Genomic DNA, 25,046 nt, shown 5'->3' with positions numbered 1-25,046 from the left:
AGAAGAAGTAGGAAATTACTGTGAAATCTTCTCTTGCTTCTGCTTTTTTCTTAGTGTTACTAGTGTCTGGTGAGACAACTTCTCCTTGAAGTCCAGGCCCTAGACTCTAGAGCCATGGTTCTCAATATGGGGCACACACCCCACAGGGGGGCAATTTGATTTTTAAGGGGGGCAATTTGGAAGCTCATTTAGACCAAGCTAATGGCCTTAGCCTTAGCGTGAAGCTGAGGCTCCAGTACTTTGGCCACCTCATGTGAAGAGAAGACTCCCTGGAAAAGACCCTGATGCTGGGAAAGATTGAGGGCACAAGGAGAAGGGGACGACAGAGGACGAGATGGTTGGACAGTGTTCTCAAAGCTAGCAGCATGAGTTTGACTAAACTGTGGGAGGCAGTGGAAGACAGGAGTGCCTGGCGTGCTCTGGTCCATGGGGTCATGAAGAGTCGGACACGACTAAACGACTAAACAACGACAACAACAACAGCAACAGCAATGGCCTTTTAGTCTTCCTCCACATGAATAGGAGCTCGCTTTTTGAATAATAAGAATTAGATGTCATGGGGGGTGGGGATCAGGATTTTAGAGATGTTTAGGTGGGGCAAGGCCAATAAAATGTTGGGAACCACTACTCTAGAGCCTGCCATCAGACGGGCTTTTAGGAATAGTTTTTGCTGTCGTGAATAAATTTAAGGACCACCTTGCTTAATAGTTGAGAAATCATAGTTGTTGAGGGGTTTTTGGTGGGGCAGGGGGCAAAAACGACACTGCCAACACGGCTTATTTATGTCCGGATACTCCTTCCGACTGCAGTATTCCAGGAATGTCCGGGAAACTATGGACACAGGGCAACCCTAAATCTGATATGGGTTCCTCTCACCAGTTGCTTTCATACCATTGCGAGTCAGGGTCCTTGCGAATGCTTGTTCCTTCCTGTTTGAACTTCCGGCTGCATTTCTGTTCTGAAATCTCTGGTTGTAGTTGTCTGGCCTGCTAATTTTAACTGGGTAGCAAAATAACCAAGAGCATCTGTTCTTATTTCAGTTGAGACAGATCTGCATTAAGATGATAATCGACAGGCCAAGGAATTGTGAAAAGACTGCCAAATACGCCTGTATACATTTCTGTGATAATATATATTTCCATCATTAAGGAGAAAATATATTAAAAAATTGTTGTGCATTTGCATAGAAAGAACGCTTGTTTCGTATCTTGAAACTAGCAATGTTCCTCCTCTACCTCACCTCAAACATTTACTTTTGACAAGCAATATCCTAATACCTCATGATTTAATGGGAGGATCAGTATTAGGGGAAATTGTTCTTATTAACTGTGCTGTTTTGAATATGGAATCTGTATTCTTTAAATGAGGAGGAGGGGTGGGAATTGTAATGCAACAAGGAACTGGGTATTTGAGAGAGCGTTTATTAAATACAAAAGGAACTGATGGATTTTGCCCTCCCTTGCTGCTTCAGGTTCTTTGATCAATTCATTCTGAAGGAAGTATAAAAAACACTGGTGTAGTAGCACACTCAGAGTGTTTATCTTCTTTCACATGGAAGACTGCAAGTAGCACTCACATTTTCAAAACCTGCTCTCCCATCATGCAAAGGTCAGCACAGGCCCAGCAAGCAGATGTGGTATTCTCATGACTTGGATTTGGCCTGCAAAGTGACTTCTAGTGACTTGCCAACCCTCTGCCAAAAACCAGGAGAAGAAAGCATTTTATTGATTTTATTTTACATTGAAAAAGGGCCTCATCTGGCACAGTGCCATTACCAGATGCTCTTAGAGACTCAGTGAACAGGAAGAAGCTCCAGTACCTTCTTGTAAGGGTGTTGCACCAGAAGAAAAAGACACCTCTTCTCAAGTATAAGGATGCAAGAAGGGACCAATTTCTTTTCCAACCCATGCTTGTCACATGCAGCGCTGTTTCCGTTCTGCTGCAGTTCATCTTCTGGCAATACTATGCAATTCGTCTTGCTATCCACTGTGGCAGAATCTTACATGATTATCCCGCCCCATTCATTTCAATGTGTAGGACCATTCATTCCAACGCAAATGAAACACAACACGAATGGGGGAGGAAGTCACTGAATTACAAACTGTTTGAGGACTGATAATAACAGCAGCAACAGCAGCAGCAGCGAGTACCAATCATATTTGCTGGATTGATTTCCATTCTGAACATGGGATGGGGAAGTAATTATTGGCAATTTCCATTCCTGTTTCCATTGGAATGATTCGACATCCCTATTTGCATCCACCTGAAGTTGCTTTTTGAAAAACGTAAAAGGGGAAGCATGGGCTACAGTTGTATGCACATATGTGAAACATAGACGCGCTTTTACTCTCGCAAGATTGAATGTACAGTGGTACCTCGGGTTAAGAACTTAATTCGTTCTGGAGGTCTGTTCTTAACCTGAAACTATTCTTAACCTGAAGCACCACTTTAGCTAATGGGGCCTCCTGCTGCTGCTGCGCCGCCGGAGCACGATTTCTGTTCTCATCCTGAAGCAAAGTTCTTAACCCGAGGTACTATTTCTGGGTTAGCGGAGTCTGTAACCTGAAGCATATGTAACCTGAAGCGTATGTAACCCGAGGTACCACTGTATTGCCCTCGGCTGTACTTGAGGGACGATTCCAACAGATTCCACACGAAAAACACTCATGTCCCTGTGGAGATGGCAGTACCGAATTGGTGGCACATGCCCTTCTGGCTTGCACTCTTTATAAAGACTTGAGGAATGAGATTATCACCCCTCTTTTATTGTCCATTTCGGGTCGCCCACCCACTGCCACAGTGTCCTTTCTCTTGGCAGGTCAAGATGAGCAGGTGACAGCAAAGGTTGCCAGGTTTTTAGCTGGGGCAATCAGAATAAGATCCACTATTTGACTATTGATTCAAAACCCTAAAATGTATTTTATATAATTGACTTTTTATTTCTATTCTTTGTATATCGTACTGTTGTTTTACTGCTATGGCCAATGGCTGACGCAAATAAAGATTCATTCATGCATATGCGAAATGTGTAGTTTGGCCCATAATTTGAACTCTGAATGTATTTCTAGAGTCCATATTAAAAAGGAACAAATGTTACTCAGGGCATAAAATAGTTTATGATGTTAGATTCATCTGTGCGCTGGGACTGATGCACTGGGATGTACTTGCACAGAGAAGGGGAAATTGCAAGAGGGCTGAAAGGCAAAGTTATTGTTTCTTTTCGGAATAAGAATTTTTTTTTAAAAAAAAATCATTAATTCTACACATTTGCAAGAATATATTCAGAACACATCATCCACTGATACTTCCAAGTTTAATCATGAAAATAAGAGCTTAAGCCATCATATGGAGGGGTTATTAAATAGGTTAAACTTGTGCACCTTTAAAAATAAATAACATCTGACGGATCGTAAAGGCTACACAGTGTCTCAGAAGCAAACCATCTTGCAAGATGTTTCATTTCGCCACGGAAAAAGTTGTTGAGGGCAGAGATGGAGATCTATAAGATCAAGAGGCGTGAGCAAACAGCAAATTGTGAGATCTTAGGTGATGCAAGTGCAAATGTTGGAACAGCGCAAATTGCTTCATCTCTGTACAAATACATATGCTGATTTACTATTGTTTATTTTAATTACAGCTGGTTAGAGCTGTTTTTGCTATTTTGGTCCCAGACAAATTGAAGTTACAGATGTACAGTACTTTCTGGGGAAAGTATGTGCTGAGAAACATCAAGAATGGGATCCTGGTCTTGGTGAAACTTGGGGTGGAACTACCTTTGTAGCAGAAGTCCTTTTTGGATGTCCTTTGAATGCATGGAGGAATAACGAGCAGAGGAGGATGTGGAGCTGTGTATGGCAGTCCCCCCCCCCACAGCATCCCTTCTAACTCCCTGTTGTTGCCAGGCTATCTTGCGCCTTAGGCAAGGCTAACTACTTGCACACAAACCCATTGCTAACTTTGATGATCAAAAACAGATGTCTTGTAGAAAGAATGAATAGCCCAAAGCTTGAAACTGCTAAATTTATTTTAAATTGCAAGTTTAACGCCCGCCCCCACCTCCCTTAAGGCATACCCCTCAACTGTCCCGATTAAATCAGGACATCCCATTTTGGGGGGGGAGCATGGCACCCACAAACTGCATTTTGGGGCTCTGTGCCCCCACACAGGCCATGTGACTTACATGGGAACTCGTCCCAGAAGACACATGTCCTGGTTTGGGGCCTTGACATGTTGGAGGGTATGTTAAGGTAGAAAACTAGCTGTGAGAGGACTGTTCTGAAACCTTTATCCCTGATGTTTAGGGAAGTTTTTAATGTTTGGTGTTTTATCCTGTTTTTAATATTCTGTTGGGAGCTGCCCAGAGTGGCTGGGGAAATGCAGCCAGATGGGCGGGGTATTATTATTATTAAAAATAACTATTATTTGATTTTGGTTTTTGGTTTTGGTTTTTACTTGCAGTGAGATTGTTTTGTTTTGCTTTAATACGGAAAAGCATTCAAAAACACTATTTTCTGTCACCTGCAGTATGAAGTGGTACAGTCCACATTACCCTACCACTAGGGGATGTGGGGAGGAAGGCTAATTGGTTTGTGATTTTTATCGTGTATTTTTATGTTGTGAACCACCCTGAGATCTATGGATGAAGGGAGGAATACAAATTTAATTAATGATGATGCTGTTGTTGTTGTTGATAGATATAGATAGATACATACATACCGTATTTTTCGCTCTATAAGACACACTTTTTCCCTCCTAAAAAGTAAGGGGAAATGTGTGTGCGTCTTATGGAGCGAATGCAGGCTGCGCAGCTATCCCAGAAGCCAGAACAGCAAGAAGGATCACTGCGCAGCGCTCCCTCTCGCTGTTCTAGCTTCTGGCTTAGCCGGGCTCTGTCCCTTCCCCCACCTCCCGGAAAAGCCCCCAAGTGCCGTGCTCCCTTTAAAGAGCTGCACGGAGCGTGTGTGCGGCTCTTGGGGGCTTTTTCCCGAGGAGGGAGAAGGGCAGCCCGTCAGTGACGGGCTGCCCTTCTCCCTCCTCGGGGAAAAGCCTGCAAGCGCCACACATACGCTCCGTGCAGCTCTTTAAAGGGAGCCCTGAGCAGAGCCTGGGATGCATACAGGCTCTGCTCAGCGCTCCCTTTAAAGAATTTTTTTCCCCTTGCATTCCCCCTCTAAAACTAGGTGCGTCTTATGGTCAGGTGCATCTTATGGAGCGAAGAATACAGTAGATAGATAAGTCACTTCTGCAATAGAAATACAGATTTCAGGATGTCCTTCCTCAGAGTGAGGCACTCTGGGAAAGATGACCTATGATAGTGCCTGTGTCACTTTTCTATGGTGGCTAGAAATTCATTTCAGAATTAGCTAAAAGTTTAAAGTTTTGGCTTAAAAAAAGTCTAACCACCAGTGGCGCAGATATGCTTTCAGGCTATCTTCCATGGAATACTTTGCTCTGAGGAAGGATCCCTTTTCCCCAGAGCAAGGCTTTCGAATGGAACAGAACACTCTGGAGTGCCCAGCAACAGTTTTTGGGGTGATAGCGACAGATAGGTGGGTGGGCCAGCTGGAAAGGCAACCAAGTGGATCCCTGGGGGTGCAAATTCAGCATGCCACACCAGCCACCTGAGGCAATTGCCCCAGTTTGCCTAATGAAAGGGCCGGCTGAGATATGCACACACACACAGAGATGTGGGGTGGTGTTTTCTAGGCCTTTTCTAGCAAGCTTTGGCTACCTGCATAATCAGAAAGTTAGGAGATGTGTTTTCTTAAAATACGAAGTAAAATCAAAAGCGTGGAGGCAGGTGCACCCTGAGGGAATTGTTCCCAGGGGACCTGCCGCCCGCTAAAGGGTTGCCTCACCGCTGATGTGCTCTGTGTATAATAAAGGAAGCATTACAAAGACATATTAAGTCTCCAGATGTCTCTCTTGCCCAACCAAGATGAGTAGCTCATAGGCAGGCCACCTGTTTCGCATGCAGAAAGCCCTTGTTCCTTTCCCTGTCATCTCCAGTTAAAAAGGAGCCAGTAGGAGTAGACCCTGGGGACATTCTGCATCACAAGGCTAGAGAGAGACCGTTTGACCTGGTGCAAGGCAGTTCCCTAGGAACCTAACCCCTCTGGAACTGCTTGCTGCTCCAAAGCAGGCAGTGGGAACACAGTTACGTTAAAGCACCAATACGTAGTGAAGATCTTATTATTGTTATTTTTTAAAAACCCTTATTTCCCCACCCTCCCCTACAAAAAGCAAAAAAGATCCACATTCCCTCTGACAGCAAGTTCCGAATTCTGCTGCTCTCAAAGAGCACCACTCTCAAGTCCCACCCAACCCTTTTAGGCGATCGGCCCCACAATTTGATATTTAATTGCTCATTTGATAAATAATTCATGGCGGCATCAGCAAGGAGATAAAGGATGGCAAAACAAATCTTCTCCCCGGAACAAGTACAGGGATAGGTTTCTCCTAGCAGCTTCACCCTATTTCTTTCTTTCTTTCTTTCTTTCTTTCTTTCTTTCTTTCTTTCTTTCTTTCTTTTGCTTGCGTCTTCCGATTCAGGTACCTGGCTACGGTGAGGATTCCTGAGCATTTCTGCGTGCGTATAACTGGATTTAACCTCATGTGACTGGATCTGCTCAGGGAAGATTAGATGACAAATCCTGTTGGGCAAATCTAAACGAGATCTGATGTAATCATTATGGTGACTGCATCTCTTGATTGACTTTAACGATGACGGCCGGGGCTGTGTACTCTCACAATGATTTGTGTGTGCATATCAGTATTGTTCAACGTAGGTATTCTAAAATAATCAGCGGGAGCTTGCCACCAGAATACTCCTGGATGCCTTTTCTTGGTGCAGTGGGACCACGTGAATCTTTGTAGAGCTCACCCACCTTCTGCTTGCAAACCTCCAAGGAAGGAGAGTCCACCACCTCCCAAGGGAAACCATCTGTTCCACTGTCAAACAGCCCTGTCAGAAAGGTCTTCCTGATGTTTAGTGGGAATCTCTTTTCTTATAACTTGAATCCATTGGTTCAGGTCCCACCCTCCAGAGCAGGAGAAACAAGCTTGCTCCATTCTCCATGTGACAGCCCTTTAGATCTTTGAAGATGACTAGTGTATCTTCTCTCAGTCTCCCTTTTACCAGGCTAAACATACCCACTTCCCTCAACCGTTCCTCATAAGGCTTGGTTTCCAGACCCTTGATCATCTTTTATAATACTCCAGGTTAAAGGCTGGCCTTCAGCAGCTCCCTGAACAACTGGAATGCCAAAGTAAAATAAAATAAAATAAAAAGTGGCATTCAAAAACAGCTCCATTCTGAACTAAGAATTTCTTTCTTGCTAACAGTGCTCATATTTTTGAGATTAATGGCTCTTATTCCTGATTATGAGAATCTGATCGGCATATTAATCAGTTATAAAAAACATACAACAGCTGCTACTTCGCTGCTGAACTCATTTTGAGTATGTAATTTTTGATGAGATATTTGTTATAGAATAGCTCTTCTATTGGGTTTCTCCCCCACCGACATTATTCCAGCGTCTGTTATAGTTTTGCACATGGAATGGGGTGAAGGGATTTTTTTTTTAATAAAAAAAAATGTTTAGCAGAAAATATGCAGCACCAACTGCAGCACTTCCAATAAACAGCACAGTCAACATAAGGGGGAAACTGAGAATCTACTTGCAGGTTTAATAATTTCAGGAGAAATGGGTTGAAGGCACACACTCTAGAAGTTTTGAGGAACGTCTCAAAATGGACAGCTGATCTGCACCAGTCTTTAGCAACGTGTTGCCATCCAGATGTTTTGAACAACAACTCGCATCAGCCCCAGCCAGCATGTTGTAGTCATAACTTCAAGTGCAGTAGGTGAGTGAAAGCTAATCTATGCTTTCACATAAATCATATGCAGAGTTTAGACTGCAGATGGTGTAAGAGGTTGTTTGAATGCTTCTGCCTGCCATAGGAAGACTCCCTTGTGTTGAACATTAGCACCTCAGGAAGAAGACTAGGCTGGTGCACTAATCCTGGAATGGAAAGGGAGATTTTGATGTAAGGAACATTTCTAACCCTCCAGCATTTAATAATAATAATAATAATACCCTGCCCATCTGACTGGGTTGCCCCAGCCAGCCCCCCTTGGCAGCTTCCAACATATATAAAAACATACACTAAACATTTAAAAACTTCCCTATAGAGGGCTGTCTTCTAAAGGTTGTATCATTACTTATCTCCTTGGCTCGGGGGGTCACATAACTCCATACCCTCCAACATTTCTCCGATGAAAATAGGGACATCCCAAGGAAAAGTAGAACATTCTGGGATCAATTCAGAAACCAGGACAGCTTCTGTAAATCAAGGACTGTCCCTGCAAAACAGAGACACTTGGAAGTTCTAGCATTTAGACATCATCATTCCTCCCACCTATAATATAAATGGTCAAAATGCCTGGAAACACCTTACTTGGTGATTTATCTGAATGTGCAAATTTGCACCAATATTCATCTCAATCAGAGTTATCCGATTCACTTCTTACCCATTTAGGTAATTTACCCATTTACCAGTTCAGATCACACCTTTAGTTCTGTTACTGAAAATGTTAACATATGAACTAGAGAACCTTCTTTGTGATGGTAAACAGAACAGAAAAATAGAAGCCTGAGACTGAGGATGGCAGATCAAAGGTTTGTTTTACTTTTTAAAAAACGAACTGCCTTTCCATTAGCAACAAGCTAATGCACGTCGTGTAAAATCAATTGAAACTGCAAACTCCTTAAATCTGAATAAAAAAACCTGAGTTTGAAATCAGCAGGAGTAGCACACAGCACCGCTTAAGTTTTTTGCCATTTTCCTGAGCCGTAATCTGTTTTAGGATGGACATTTCAAAGCATTGTAATGCACAGAACAGCTTGCCATATAGGCCATCCCATAGAATTGAACCTCTGGAGGTGCCATGGGCACTGCTGAGATAAGAATAATGTTGACGATTTATTATTTATATGCCACCCATCTGACTGGGTTGACCCAGCCACTCTGGGTGGCTTCCAACAATTTATAAAACCACGGTAAAACATCAGACATTAAAAACTTCCCTATACAGGGGTGCCTTCAGATCAGGGGCACCATTGGAGTGGGCAGGGGCTTGAGGGGTCCCAAATAATTTCAAGGAGGGGGCTGGCCCCCCAAATCTTTTTGTTGTTGTTGTTGTTTAGTCGTTTAGTCGTGTCCGACTCTTTGTGACCCCCTGGACCAGAGCACGCCAGGCACTCCTGTCTTCCACTGCCTCCCGCAGTTTACTCAAACTCATGCTGGTAGCTTCGAGAACACTATCCAACCATCTCATCCTCTGTCATCCCCTTCTCCTTGTGCCCTCCATCTTTCCCAACATCAGGGTCTGAAATATACTCAGAGTCGCAAAGTGATTTCATGCTCTTTATTCAGCTCATAGTGGTGAGGAGGAATGAATGAATGTCCCCTCAAAGTATCTGCTTTATATACATTATTTACACAATGGGCTGCACATGATTGGCTAATTCCGGAATTCTACTGTAAGCCAATCAGGTTGTGGATTCACTTCTATCTAGAGCATGATTGGGTGGTTCCTGCCAACCAATCATACTGCTGCATTGTTCTAGGACCAATCAGACTGCTGCATTCTGAATCCTATTGTTCTAGGACCAATCAGACTGCTGCATTTTGGATCCTATTGTTCTAGGACCAATCAGACTGCTGCAGTTTGGATCCTATTCAACTCAGTACATAACAGGGTCTTTTCCAGGGAGTCTTCTCTTCTCATGAGGTGGCCAAAGTATTGGAGTCTCAGCTTCAGGATCTGTCCTTCCAGTGAGCACTCAGGGCTGATTTCCTTCAGAATGGATAGGTTTGATCTTCTTGCAGTCCATGGGACTCTCAAGAGTCTCCTCCAGCACCATAATTCAAAAGCATCAATTCTTCAGTGATCAGCCTTCTTTATGGTCCAGCTCTCATTTCCATACATCACTACTGGGAAAACCATGGCTTTAACTATACTGACCTTTGTTTGCAAGGTGATGTCTCTGCTTTTTAAGATGCTGTCTAGGTTTGTCATTGCTTTTCTCCCAAGAAGCAGGCGTCTTCTAATTTCGTGGCTGCTGTCACCATCTGCAGCGATCATGGAGCCCAAGAAAGTAAAATCTCTCACTGCCTCCATTTCTTCCCCTTCTATTTGCCAGGAGGTGATAGGATCAGTGGCCATGATCTTCGTTTTTTTGATGTTGATCTTTGGCGACCCTCAAAAGGACATACCAGGGCAAAGACGCTTTGCCCTACTGCATCTCTTTGACAATCACCCTGAAAGGTGCTCTGTTGATCCTCAAAAGATGCAGTTATGCCAGAACTCGGTCATTATGGAGGTGCAAATAAGTGTATTGTAAATAAACAATATTCCATTACAGGTAAATTATGCAAATATAACCTTTCTTTTTTCTAAGAAAAGCAAGCCTGTAAAAACCATGGCAAATGCATTAACCTGCTTTTTCAAACATTTTCCTATTTTAATAGCTGTTTTTAATAGCAAATTATGCAGCAAAAAGATTTAATTGCATTCCCTGTATGTCCTTTTGTACAGAACTAGATATATATTTTTTGTGTGCAGCTATGTTCTATAAATAACACATATTATTTATTCAGCTATGTACCCCTCCTCCTTAACACAGGTATTGTGTTCTTTAGATAAGCATGCCTTAGATTTATGAAGATGGCTGATTAGACTTTGCAGAAGAATTAATAGAGGTTGGCGTATATGGATATAAAAGGAAACATTTTGGGGGGGATGTATCTCATGTTAGAGCAACAACAACAACAACAACAACAAAACCCACTTTGCACTAGGAATTTATGCTGTCTGTTTTTGCTGTAAGAATACTTGGCTTTCAAAGTAAAAATTGTACCATGCTGCCAGAAATGGTGTAAAGCTGCAATTCTGTGCCCACTTACCTGGGAGTAATACTTACTGAACTCTGTGGGACATACTCCTGAGTAGAAAGGTATGGGATTGGGCTGTAAGATACACTGGGGTCAAAAAAATATACAATTGGTAGTCCCAAGGTGGAAAAATCATAAAAAGGTAAGCAATCCTATGCATGCTTTCTCAGGAATAAGTCTGTGTTCATTGGGGTCTACTCCCAAGCAAATATATATAGGTTTACCAACTATTCATTCATGTATTATATTCAGTGCTTTTTTTCTTAAAAAAAATGTTTAGGGGTACTCTCATTTGATTCAAGAAAATCACCATTTTATAGTCCAAATCAGGGGGGGGGGGAATACAGTAAATGGACAAAAGTACAAAGATCCACAAAATGTTTAGGGGTAGGCGTACCCCCAGGAAAAAAGCACTGGTTATATTTATATCTCATCTTTCTTCCAGGGAGCTCTGGGTAGCATACATGACTCATACTCTCTTAACAACCCGATGAGATAGTAATAATATATAATAATTTATTATTTCTACCCCACTCATCTGGCTGGGTTTCCCTTGAATACATGAAAACTTAAACTGTGGACAGGGTAGGTATGGTCAAATATGTCAATTTTGGTTTCTATCAGTTTATCATTTTTGCAAACCTAAATACAGTTCTCCACATTTCTGCAACAGCAATATATTTAAGCCCTTGTGAAATTAATCATCATTAATCATTGATTTTCTCCTAACATGTACATTGTTGTATGCAGTTCTTCCTCCTATGAAAATTTTTGCAAAGCTGTTTCCCCTAATATATATAATGTGGGGTTTTTTTGGTATGTTATTGTCACTGATATATGAATTTATTTGTACACCTCTCTACATGCATTTCGGTAAAAGGTAAAGGTAAAAGACGGTTAGGTCCAGTCAAAAAGTCTCGCTTTCAGGCTGAGGGAGCCGGCGTTTGTCCACAGACAGCTTTCCGGGTCATGCAACCAGCATGACTAAACTGCTTCTGGCACAACGGAACAGTGTAACAGAAACCAGAGCGCATGGAAACGCCATTTACGTTCCCGCCACAGCGGTACCTATTTATCTACTTGCACTGGCGTGTTTTCGAACTGCTAGGTTGGCAGGAGCAGGGACCGAGCAACGGGAGCTCACCCCATCGCTGGGATTCGAACTACTGACCTTCTGATTGGCAAGCCCAAGAGGCTCAGTGGTTTAGACCACAGCATCACCCACATCCACATTACTTGGCTGGAGAAGTAATAATAATAATAATAATAATTTATTATTTGTACCCCGCCCATCTGGCTGGGTTTCCCCAGCCACTCTGGGCGGCTTCCATAGAAAACCAAAAATACACTAAAATATCACAGATTAAAAACTTCCCTGAACAGGGCTGCCTTAAGATGTCTTCTGAATGTCAGGTAGTTATTTATCGCTTTGACATCCGATGGGAGGGCGTTCCACAGGGTAGGCGCCACTACCGAGAAGGCCCTCTGCCTGGTTCCCTGTAGCTTTGCTTCTCACAATGAGGGAACCGCCAGAAGGCCCTCGGCGCTGGACCTCAGCGTCCGGGCAGAACGATGGGGGTGGAGACGCTCCTTCAGGTATACTGGGCCGAGGCCGTTTAGGGCTTTAAAGGTCAACACCAGCACTTTGAATTGTGCTCGGAAACGTACTGGGAGCCAATGTAGGTCTTTCAAGACCGGTGTTATGTGGTCTCGGCGGCCGCCCCCAGTCACCAGTCTAGCTGCCGCATTCTGGATTAGTTGTAGTTTCCGAGTCACCTTCAAAGGTAGCCCCACGTAGAGCGCATTGCAGTAGTCCAAGCGGGAGATAACCAGAGCATGCACCACTCTGGCGAGACAGTCCGCGGGCAGGTAGGGTCTCAGCCTGCGTACTAGGTGGAGTTGGTAGACAGCTGCCCTGGACACAGAATTGACCTGCGCCTCCATGGACAGCTGTGAGTCCAAAATGACTCCCAGGCTGCGCACCTGGTCCTTCAGGGGCACAGTTACCCCATTCAGGACCAGGGAGTCCTCCACACCAGCCCGCCCCCTGTCCCCCAAAAACAGTACTTCTGTCTTGTCAGGATTCAACCTCAATCCATTAGCCGCCATCCATCCTCCAACTGCCTCCAGGCACTCACACAGGACCTTGACCGCCTTCACTGGTTCTGATTTGAAAGAGAGGTAGAGCTGGGTATCATCTGCATATTGATGGACACCCAGTCCAAGTGTGCTGCGACATTTGGAGAAGTGTGGCTTTCAAAGGATGGCGCAGCTTCAGTGCGTATTGTTTCAAAATCGGTAAGTTTGCCTTTGAGTGCAAACTGAATCCAATTTTCCCCATCCCTAGGATGGAGGCAGGAGCACCCTCACAAGCCACACCTCCCGATGGCGTGCCCATGAGCACCTGTTCCCACCTGTGCATCTGATCATGTGCATCTGTCCAGAACATCCCCATGTGGAGCAGAACTCAGGGTCCACGTGGAGGGTAGTACAGTGGTACCTCGGGTTAAGTACTTAATTCATTCTGGAGGTCCGTTCTTAACCTGAAGCACCACTTTAGCTAATGGGGCCTCCCGCTGCTGCTATGCCGCCAGAGCACAATTTCTGTTCTCATCCTGAAGCAAAGTTCTTAACACGAGGTACTATTTCTGGGTTAGTGGAGTCTGTAACCTGAAGCGTATGTAACCTGAAGTGTATGTAACCCGAGGCACCACTGTACTTGCATTCAGCAGCGGAGCAAGCCAATCGGACACCTGGGGCAGCGTGTGTGCCCTGTGCCCAGGGGTGGGGCCAGCTGCCCATGGGGGCAGGGCGAGCCGGGGCAGGACGCTCTGTGGGGCCTCTGAGGAGTTTGCCTGCCTCCTCCCACTCAGCCATCCTACAGCTGAGGGGGAGGCACAGGGCAGACTGTTCGGGGCAGTGTGGACCCTGCGGGTGCCCAAGCCACCACATCACTCCCCGGAGAGACGTGTGGCTCGGGCACGCTGCAGGCCCCGCTGTGAGTGCCACCTGCCATTTTGTCACCCCCCTCAGTGGTGACACTCAGGGCAGACCGCCCCCACTGCACCCCCTTCCTCCACCCCTGCTTGCATTCAAGCAAACATTTGTCAAGCCCTTCTCTGCTCAACATGAGAAGGTCAGGGTAGGGCGAAAATTGCCTTGAGCTTGAGGGCACGGCTTGCGTGCACGCAGTTGCCACCACCCACAGTTTGAATGTTCACATATTCGGCTAAACCTGTAATGAATCCTAGGCGGCCTTTGCTAATTTAGGATTCTTGCATCGGATATCTTTGTGTCCTGGAACCTGATATCTCTTTATGCTCTGAATGGCTGCTCCAATTCACATTTGTGTCAGGAAATGCCCCACAATGGTATTGCATGTGCAGAGTGCTCCTTGACGCTGGAAAGAAAGAGATGACAATACCTTATACTGAACTCCACATCGCCTCACAGCCCTCTAAGAACGTTCTCAGTGTTCCATACAGTGGCTCATTTATGTTGAAACCTGCACCCATGAAATTATCTGCTAAAGGTATTTGATTAATTGCAATCACAACTCACGGTGTTTTGACGAGAGAACCTTCTTGTGGTTGTAATAATTATTTTCATGCAGGTTATGCCAGTAATCCTAGAACAGCAAAGAAAGCGAAGAGATATCTCAGAAATGAGAAGAGTGATAGGGGAAAGCAAATGGACTCTGTGTAGCAAAGACTTTTGAAACTAACTGGATTCCATTTCTTCACTTTGAGAATTCACTAGGAGAATTTAAATGAAAATGACATACTACATTTACTCCCTTTCTCTCTCTCTGTGTGTGTTTATGTACACACAAGAACAGTGCTTTGGGATCAGTGCAGAAGCACCTTATTTATGCCACTAAAGCCATAAGAAATTAGGGAACAAAGGAAGCTGCCATTGGCTATTTATCTGGATATTGTCAATACTGACTGGTAGCATCTCTCGGGGTTTCAGGCTAGGGAATGAACTTGACACCTTCTGCAGACATGGCTGATGTTCTATCATTGAGCTACAGTTCTCCCCTTATACTTCTGCAAAAGTTTTAGCAGGACAATGTTGGCCCCTTTCTGTTGGTTTTGTTGTATTGACTGCCCTTTTGGCTGGGACTAAAGAAAGACCTGCCATGAGAACGAAGTGAGTCTCCTCCACTCCCAACAGTAAACAATCCGAATGAAAGCTAAGTTGAATCAAAGAACTGGACTCGGTAGCTGTACAACAGGCACACAACTTCTGTGGATTGAGAGCAGAAGGGGTTTATGTGGGATATTCTCGGCTTCTCATGTTACATTTGTTCTTTCCAGTAAATCTATCGCTGATTGAATAAATGCATTCATTTGCCTGCTTCCTTTTCACCAACCCAGCCCCTGTCCCTCTTGATCGCAAGGCATGGGCCAGAATGTTCTATCTCCATGTGCTCCAGTGCTTCACACTCAGCCGACTGGAATGCCTTTTAAGAGTGATACACCCCCAGCCCTATTTTTGTCTGTTGAAATGTCTGGTTGTTTGATAGCTGCAGCGGCGGCGGCGGCAGCAGCCGCGTGAAGTTCACTCCCCAAGCAGCAAAGATTGATTTCTCCTTTGAGCAGCCCATGCTCTCCACAGAAGTATCCTTTCCAGTTATGTTTTGAAAGTCATCAGACATGCTGTTATAAATGATCACTGGCGATTACTGGAGATGCTGCAAAATAATAGTGAGCAGGAGAGCATCTGTAATTTCCACGGCTGGTTTGCAATCATCACTCAAAAATGAACCCTGTCTGAATGGTAAGGCAAAACTTTTCCTCCACCACTCCTCCGCCTCTTCCCTCACTCCTCCTGTTTTTCTGTGCTCTCTAACGTAGCTGAAATAGATACAGCCTCACATGAATTTTTATGCAGAATGCCAGGCAAACCACTGTAGAACTATTTCTCTGTGTGTGACGTTCAGGGCATCTTTTGGATTGAAAAGGTGAAGCTTCCATGTGCAACTCCAAGGTGGGTTTTGGCTATTGCCCAAGTGTTGCCCAACTTCTGTGTTGTTCATGTTGTGACCCCAAGGAAGGACTGCTCTGTGACTGACAGAATCTGAGTTCTTCCACAAGGCTTCAGGTGCCATGAGCCAAGGAGACGGGCGGAGGCAGGGTTCTTTGGTATTTGCAAAGAAGCTGAAGCCACACAGTCCATAATATTAAAGGCAAGACCCTTTCTAGCTGGGCAGGAGAAGCTGGAGAACAGACCAGGAAGGAACATCAGCAAGCAAGTAAATATCTGGCAGGGAGGAAGAAAAACAACAGCCTGGAGTGGGATTAGCTTGCTTTGATCATATGACTCCCTAACTCAGATCACATGACTCTGAAATGCAGGTTCTGGCTACCAGCAGCTGTTGCCTATCTTGAAATATGAGACACTAATATCATGAGCAGGGAAATAGCATCTGGACTGCCAGGGTTGCAAGTTTGAACCTTGCGGCATCTCACTTATTGTTCAAGCTAGACTTCGTGCAGGTTGTTGCTTGGAGCTTTTCAAACTATTGAGGCATTCTGGTGGGCATTAGAGAAGTAGGCTTCAATATTGTCAGTGAAGGTGTGGCATAAGCTATACAGATATCAACAACTTCACTGGTGATGCATTTAAGCTAACATCTTATGGAGTCATCACTGAATTTCGGGTGGTAAAGGTAAAGGTAAAGGGACCCCTGACCATTAGGTCCAGTCATGGCTGACTCTGGGGTTGCAGTGCTCATCTCGCTTTATTGGCCGTGGGAGCCGGCGTACAGCTTCCGGATCATGTGGCCAGCATGACTAAGCAGCTTCTGGCGAAACCAGAGCAGCGCACGGAAACACCATTTACCTTCCCGCCGGAGTGGTACCTATTTATCTACTTGCACGTTGACGTGCTTTCGAACTGCTAAGTTGGCAGGAGCAGGGACCGAGCAACAGGAGCTCACCCCGTCGCGGGGATTCGAACCGCCGACCTTCTGATCGGCAAGTCCTAGGCTCTGTGGTTTAACCCACATCGCCACCCACGTCCCTATTTCGGGTGGTAGTGAATACAATTCAGGTTTTATGTTGTGGGTTCGCGGCTTTTAAAAATGTCGTTGGGCAATCAGAAACCTGAGATGCTTTCACCAATCCTATCCATGAAACATGCTCAACATGTAATGCACTGTATGCTCCGGTACAATGTCTTTTTTTTTTGCAGAAAACCGCATTCTCAATAGTATTATAATTATTTTTGTACCAAACCACTTGTATCCTCACAATTTAACCTTTTGCACCAGAGATTTAGGAATAGCATTGCGGCTGGCGGCAGCAGTGTGGGGAGGAAGAGGAATGCCCCGATCTCCCTGTTTCAGAGCTCATGCGGTCATTCCACAGGAGCAGATTATAAGAAGACGTGGTACCACTGGATAATAGCCAACAAAGCCCTACTCAGAGTAGACCCATTGAAATTAATGAACCTAAGGTAGGCAAGTGGATCTACTCTGAGTTCTGCATTGGTCACATCTCATCTGGAATACCGTGTCCAGTTATCTGGACAGTGTATTTTGAGGACATCAGTGAATTGGAATGCATCCAGAGGAGGACAACAAAGATGGTAAATGTCCTGGGTATGTTTAGCCTAGAGAATAAATGGTTAACAATCCTCACATATTTGGAGGTCTGCCATGTAGATGATGTTGCTCCAGAGGGGAGAACCTAACCCAGTGTTTCAAATGACAATGAATGCTCTTTAAACATACAACTTTAAGGTTTATTTGTAATTTAATATTGAATTCTATTCTGTTGGGACGCGGGTGGCGCTGCGGTCTAAACCACTGAGACTAGGACTTGCCGATCAGAAGGTCGGCGGTTTGAATCCCCGTGATGGGGTGAGCTCCCGTTGTTCAGTCCCTGCTCCTGCCAACCTAGCAGTTCGAAAGCAGATCAAAGTGCAAGTAGATAAATAGGTGGGAAGGTAAATGGCTTTTCCGGGCGCTGCTCTGGTTCGTCAGAAGCAGCTTAGTCATGCTGGCCACATGACCTGGAAGCTGTACGCCAGCTCCCTTGGCCAATAAAGCGAGATGAGCGCCGCATCCCCGGAGTCGGTCACGACTGGACCTAACGGTCAGGGCTCCCTTTACCCTTTACCTTTAATATTGAATGGATAAACTGTGGGCCTTTGGATCTTGTTGAATCTTGACCCTCACTGAAATCTCTTCCCCCACTCTGCCACTAAGGGAATCAGAAATGACATCACATCATATTGATTCTTCTTCGGACTCAGTGAGACAGTGTTTGTCTTCATTACAGAAGCTCTGCCGTTAATGGTGAAGCTATCCTGGAAGTCCAGTCAGAGGTAGAGTCGGAAGCGAAAAAGTTAAGAGCGAACACAGTCTGAGGGGAAATATTTTGATAAGTGCTGAACCGTAATGCCTTTGGATGGTCTTACAACCAGTTGGCTCATTGGTATGAGTTTGTGAAGTTCATTCTTGATCCAGATCAATAAATCTTGAACCAACTGAGTTTTTATAATAGAACTCATTGAAGAAGAAAACTCCACGGATTTGATTGCTTTCCCCAGCTTTTGAAACGTAAAGAACAAACGCAGCACTGGAATAAAGAGTTTATTCTCCTTCAGTTTGAGTCAGTGCAGTGTGTATTAAGTCATTGTGCCTGATTCATAGTTCTTTGTCGTCCTGTCCCCCCCCCTTTTTTGTGAGCAACTAGATTGGGTTGCTTCTAAGATACAGTAGCCAAATGTTGCAAGCATGGCTTAAATGTTACCTTGATGTCTTCGCCAAGGATTGCACCAGTATTTCCATTATATGATTATATCGTAAAGGCTACTACCTTAATTTATGCTATCCATTCCTACGCTGTACACTCAAATATTACTCACTTTGTTTGATGCAGCTCAGGAGTACAGTTTGTAGATCGGGCTGATATCACCAGGGAATTTTTCTTCAAGTGTTCCCAGTTCCCCTCTTTATGTTATAAAGCACAGCTCTGCTTTTCTTGGCAAATAGGGATGCATTTATATATGCAGCGGCAAGATATTAGCATGGTCTCAACCACCAAATTTGGTTACGCTATTCCACATTTTCCCAAAGGCTCCTACAGCTTGCTCCCTCCCCCATGGACTTAGCTCACTGGGTGGTGATATGGGGTAGAACCTTCTTTGTTGTCACTCCCTGACTTTGAAATTTGCTTCCCGGAGGTATAGGCTGCAGAGACCTTAAGGGGCTTCTGCCATCTAGTTAAAACATTCCTGTACAGTGGTACCTTGGTTTACAACCATAATCCTTTCCGGAGTTTGTAACCCAAGGTGCGCTTTTGCCAATGGGGCCTCCAAAAAAAAAAAAATTGTAATCCAAATAAAAAAATGGGTTGCAAACCGGAACACGCACTTCCGGGTTTGACGTGTTTGTGCTCCGAGCCCCAAAACCCATTCCTCATGGAAATAAAGACACAGTGGAGACAGAATTTAGTTTAAATGTTAATGGGCAAATTTTTGGCCACAACTTTATTGAATACACAAATGTGATTGGTATTGACTTAGGCATTGGTATCAAAACTATATCTGGCTCCTGTCCACCCTGCAGGAAGTCTGGAGGGGTTAACCATCAGCAGGGGGATCTCCATCCGTGTATACTGACTGGTGCTCACCCCTGGGGTTCCCGGGGGTTCTGGCATGGCCCTAGCCCCTCTCCGGGCTTCAGACGAGATCCGGACCCCCGGATTCCTTTAACGGAATCCTATTCATTGGAGGGGCAGGTGATGGCCGCACCTCCCCTCCCCACATTCCCCTAAACCAATGCCTAACCGCCAAACCTTACAAAGTTGTGACGATTGCTAAGAGGTAGGCAAAAACCAAGTGGCCACAGCAAATCTGCCACATTGGGAAAAATTCCTACCCGGCCCCCGTTCTAAAACAGGTGACCAACCGAAGTCCAAAGCAAGGCCAGACATGACCTAACTAATGAGTGGGTGGGCGGGTGTTCGGCAGCGCGAAGCAAAAGGAGGTCCCTACGTCGCGCTGCCAAATAGATACCCCCAATCTCCAACCTTTGCCACGATGCCGATTGGCTAAAGGCCAGTGACATAACTGTGGCACCACCGGCTTGGAGTGGGGCAAGCCCCCTTCACAAGCTGGTTGGGAAGAGTTGCAGGGGCAGAGCACAACATGGACCCTCTGTTAGGAGGATCCAACTTGTAATCCAAATCATATGCAATCCAAGACGTATGCAAACCAAGGTACCATTGTGTTAGGGCAGGGATAGGAAACCTTCTTCAGACTGAGGGCCACATTGCTTTCTGGGCAACCTTCTGGGGGCCACATGCCTGTGGTGGGTTAGGACCAGGGTAAAAGTGGGTGGGGCATTGAATGTAAATTTTACCTGTAGTGTAGGCCAGTTTCTCTTCTCCTTGAACTCAATACAACATCATTCCTTCTGGTCCCTCGTCCACACACCTTGTTAAATCTAAACTGCGCTTTCTTCTTGTTGCTACCAGATTGACCAGATTCTAGTACATTAGTTTTCTACCCTCCCTGCACATCCATTTTTAAAGGTGGGGAAACAACTAATTTCTTGAAACTCCGACCCTCTTTTAGCCAAATAGCCGCATTATCTGTACAGTTAAGAACATAATGTTGTTGTTATGCTACAGCAGTATACTGGGCTTTACATGATGCAAATTTTACAGCTCAAGGGTGTGAATATGTTTGCGGCAGAAACTGAGTGACATAAAATCCTGCATCTCAGATGCAAAGCAGCTATTTTCATGTGTCTGTCTCCATTCTACAGATACCCTGTAGCATGGCTTAGGAAGCCTAATTTCTTTTTATCGGTGGTCTGATTCTCTCCCCCCCCCCCATAAGATTTGCTGAGCTGCTTCATCCTAGACTCCTCTTTCATTTTGGTTTCTTATATTTAATTTGCTTCATAGTCTTATCATTTGCCCAAATCCTTTGTTCTTTGAAATGCCTTCTATATGTATTTGATTCCGTTAGTTAAATCCACTGGCATCTCTCTTTCTTCTGTCCTCTTTTTTAAAAAAACAAAACAAAACCCAAAACCAGAACCAAGAAATTAAAGCATCTCCCAACTCTGGTCCCCCCCCCCCCCACCACACAGATGCATTTCGAAAAAATCGTTCCTAGAGAGAATACAGAGCCAAATCCCACGTTTCAATTTGCAGATACTCTTGTCCTTCCCTGTGCCCATCTCTCCACCTTTGTTCTCCAGACTGTTAGGATGTCCATTAACAGTAATAGGAGCTTGTTAAGCAGGTAAAAAAAGACCATCCCTTCATCTCTCCAGCACTTCCAGAATGAGACCATTAAAATGTAAGGAAAGGGAGTTCTACTGTAATGTGAAAAATTGAGAGTGAGAGAGAGCAAAAAAAAACTTAATTTTGATTTATTAGTGAAACCATATGCTGCTGCTAAGGAATGAAAGCCAGGCTGACAGTACTGGGATATTAAAGCCCTTTGTTCGCCCACAGAGCAGAGGACTGCCCAAAGCGGCTGTCTTCCTTCTGCCCTGCCAATTCCCATCTCCTCGCCAGTGAGACAGGCTCTCAAGAGGTGATTTCCTCCTCCTTCCTCTTTTAATCATTGGGCCTTGGGCTGAGAAATGGGTGGCAGTTAGAAAAGACTGGATTCCTTCACCTGCTTTTGCAGGCATGTTCCATAAAAGAAGCCAGATTACCCATCAGCGTATCTGCTGCCCAGTCACATGTAGTGTGATCCAAAGCAGGTTTACTAGGTAATGAGCCTCATTGAGCTCACCAGGACTTATTGTGCTGGTCTCGTTCTGTAATGGTCTCATTCTGGAAGAGCTGGAGAGATGAAGGGAGAGTCTTATTGTGCTAAATGTGCTTAGGATTGTACTGTCTGCCAATAAGAAATGGGGCCCCATCTCCTAATCAGATGTTGAGTTTTTAGTTGAGTTTTCAGTGCAGAAATGAACTCATCACCATCACCATCACCATGACTCATTTGAGGCAATATGCTCAGTGGCAGGTTTGATCCCTGGCAAGGTAAGGTAAAAAGGTAAAGGATCCCTGGACACTTAAGTCCAGGCAAAGGCGACAATGGGGTGTGGTGCTCATCTCACTTTCAGGCCAAGGGAAGCCGGCGTTTGTCCACAGACAGCTTTCCAGGACATTTTGCCAGCCTGACTAAACCGCTTTTGGCACAACAGAACACTATGACGGAAACCAGAGCGCATGGAAACACAATTGCTCTTCCTGCCGCAGCGGTACCTATTTATCTACTTGCACTGGTGTGCTTTCGAACTGCTAGGTTGGCAGGAGCAGGGACCAAGCAACGGGAGCTCGCCCTGTTGTGGGGATTCAAACCGCCAACCTTCTGATCAGCAAGCCCAAGAGGCTCATTGGTTTAGACCACAGTGCCACCTGTGTCCCTTTTTGATCCCTGGCATCTGCAGGTAAGCGTGGGAGAGTCTCCCTGTCTGGAATGCTGGAGAGAAGCTGCCAGTCAGTTGTAGACCATATTGAGCTTGATGGACCAATGGCTTGATTCAGTGTAAGCAAGAATACTTATTGCCAGAAAATGAAAGGGAGAGGAGATTCCAACAAAGGAAGAGTGGCGGATAAAATTATTTAAATACATCCCCACTCATTTCTTCACTGCAGATTGGAATGTTTTCCACTCACATGCTATCCAGAAAAACTGCACAGTTTACTAGACCCTGCAGAACACCTTGATTTTACACATGATTTTGTCAGCAGTGGGGTTTTGTTTTTGAATACAATGAGTTTGCTAAAATGACAGAATTAATTAGGAATCGAAGAAACCGAAAGTTCAGTAAGGAATGGGAGTGTTATAAAATCTACTTTTTAAAAAATTGTTTGCAAGTAAAACTTTTATTATGCTTTGACTAATGTTTGCAAAATACAAAACAGTGACTATAATTAAATCATAAAGTACTAAGAAATGAGAAACATCTAAAGAAGGCAGTTAATTACGGAAAAGTATGACTCAAATTGAGGTGGAAGGAACGCATCTCAAAGGAATAGAACATCATTTAGAATATCAATTATTGGTAACTGGCGGAGGAAAAAATATTTAGTTAATATGTATTTTTATGTTTTTGGTTATCTTTATTTGTGGTTCGAATATTGGACTTTTTTCCCTCGTGGTTGTATCTAAGAAGCAAAATTCAATAAAAATTATTTTTTTAAAAAAGATTCAGTGTTAAGGCAATTTCCTATGTTCCTGTGTTGCTTTCCCCCTCTTGGTTTCTATGATGGGTGTCTAGGAGGGGGATTTACCTACTGCACACTCAGTTTGGAAACACAATGGTTTCTTCCTGATGGTGAAGAAAGTGATTGGCACCTCTGCTAGCAGTCTGCTTGCCTTCTGCTCTGGAGGAAAAGCACTGGTCTCCACACCCAGCATAGAAGGAGGTGAGATCCCAGAGAAGGAACCAAGCTGCTCCATCTCCCTCCTGACAGCTAACTTGCTCACCTAGGCCATCTAAGGCGAACAGGTGAATAGTTAAAAACAAGGCTGGAATATAGTGCCTAGTTTTCAATGCATATCTATGTGAAGGAAGGTTAATATGCTGGTATCATTGGTTGATATCAGGCAGAGCTAAATAATTGCTTGCAAATGTGAATTAGATCATCTTTTTTAAAAAAAGTCCAAATAATCAGAAATACTTGCTAAATAAAGATAATGATTATGGAAATCATGTTGCTTTGAAGGTTGTTGTTTTGTTTTTTTAAAAAAAAAATCACATTTGGAAATGTTCCAACCTTGTCAATCACATCACATTATTTAAGATTATTGATAGTAAGCAGACTGATGGGACTGGGTGGCAGACATCACATTACCTACAGCAAGATGTGTTAATAGGATCTATGCAGCATTGCATTAAAAAAAAATACTTGATTTGCTCACATCTTGGGTGTTTGCACAGACAAAACAGCACCTCCACATGTAGCTATATGCAGAAGATACTGTTCATGGCGAAAATAAGGCTGGTCCAAAGAGCTACTTTCTACTCTCTGAGGTCTGTAGTGCTTGTTTCTGCATGTGGATAAGCCAGCCCCTGGTTATAGTCTATGCACCCAGTTGTACACCATGCAAAATATTTTCTGTTGCCCCTGCACAGTGCTGACGAAAATACACATCCCCACTCATTTCTTCACAGCAGATGGGAATGTTTTCCACTCACATGCTATCCAGGAAAACTGTACTGTTTACTAGACCCTGCAGAGTACCTTGAGTTTACACATGATTTTGTCAGCAGTGGAGTTTTGTGTTTTTCAAAACTTATTTTCTTTTTCAGTCCTTGCATTGACCCTATATGGATGGTTCGGCTGTGAGCTAAGTCATTTCTACAAGACAACCAAGCGATCTTCCAGGTTGAGCAGCCCAGAGGAAGGCTGCAGTGGTCTCCTTCAGCAAAAAGTTGTCCGGACTTCAGGACTTTTATATTGGACAGTGGCACTGGATTGGCTCTCTGGTGTCACCTGACTTCCAACTTGGAAGGATTCTGACATATTGTGAAAGGGTCAAACTAGACATGATGTGGCAGATTTGTGACTGGAATACCTGACATCTTCTGATTTCATGAAAAGAAGCCACACTGGGGAGGATGATTTGAATTGTGACATGACATGTCAGGAGCTGCATTTGACCTTTTGTTTGTAGACCGTTATCTGACTTAAATTGCTGTTCCCTTCAAGGTGCTATTAGCCACAAAGAGAGAAGAATTAAGCTCTTAAATTAAGCTCCCCCCCCTTTGAGGGGGAGATATGAATTAGGTCCATGGTTTGGAGATAAAGGGTACGAGTCATCTTCTTCTAAACCTCAGCCCCAATCCAAATATCTCATTACCTTGTGGCTACCTTTTTGTAAAATAAAAAGACACCAGTAGTTCCAATCACGGTGTTCCCACCTCACACTTCATTAGACCCAAAGTGTCGCAGTTAACATTGACTGCAGTTCTTTCCTCCAGCCAGCAGGGGCAGTAGCACAGTGAGTAGGTTGACCACATGTACTATTTTACGGTGGACAGTCTTCTATTTTTCAGGGACTGTGAGTGGAAGTCCTCTGTTTGAAGGTGTTCTCTA

This window comes from Podarcis filfolensis (assembly GCF_964270895.1).
Source record: "Podarcis filfolensis genome assembly, chromosome: 17".
In the NCBI taxonomy this organism is placed as follows: Eukaryota; Metazoa; Chordata; class Lepidosauria; order Squamata; family Lacertidae; genus Podarcis; species Podarcis filfolensis.
This window is presented reverse-complemented; position numbering follows the sequence as displayed.